This window comes from Cebus imitator, unplaced genomic scaffold (assembly GCF_001604975.1).
Source record: "Cebus imitator isolate Cc_AM_T3 unplaced genomic scaffold, Cebus_imitator-1.0 Scaffold339, whole genome shotgun sequence".
NCBI lineage: Eukaryota > Metazoa > Chordata > Mammalia > Primates > Cebidae > Cebus > Cebus imitator.
In genome coordinates, this window is record NW_016107654.1 from 2,460,540 (window position 1) to 2,461,314 (window position 775).

Below are 775 nucleotides of genomic sequence, written 5' to 3' on the forward strand. Positions count from 1 at the left end.
GCCCGAGGGCAGCCACGGCCATAAAATGGTGCCACAAGCCACTGGGTTCTGTTAGGGGCATAGCAACATAGGCCAGGGTGTTGGGACCAGTTGGTGGCAAACACCTCTCTTTGTTGTGGGCCAGGCGCAGTGGCTCACGCCTGTAATTCCAGCACTTTGAGAGGCCAAGGTGGGCAGATTACTTCAGGCCAGGAGTTCTAGACCAGCCTGGCCAACATGGTGAAACCCTGTCTCTACTAAAAACATACAAAAATTATCTGGGCATAGTGGCGGGCACCTGTAATTTGGGCTACACTGAGGCTGAGGCAGGATAATCATTTGAACCCAGGAGGTGGAGGTTGCAGTGAGCCCAGATGGCGCCGCTTACTCCAGCCTGGGTGATAGAGACTATCTCAAAAAAAAAAACCCAAATATTTTTGCTGTAGCACTGTGTGTGTGTGTGTGTGTGTGTGTGTGTATGCACATGCATGTACATGTGTGTCATGTGCATGCATGCGTGTCCGTGTGTCTGTGTGCCGAATCCATCCAATGACGGATGGTTACATTAGGCCAGTGGTCAAGGCAGTGTTTCTGTTGCTCCCAGCATAAAGGAGCTACTTGGTTTAAATGTCCGGTGAGGGCAGTGAGCCAAATAAATCCATTCCGGATGTGAAGAGAGCTGCTTTCATTCCGGACATTCTGTGGTGTAAGAGCCTGGACGGCCACCCTCGGACTCAGCGGGGCGGAGCTGACGCCGTCCCGCCATCCCCGTGTACTCCGCAGGGGCGGAGCTGAC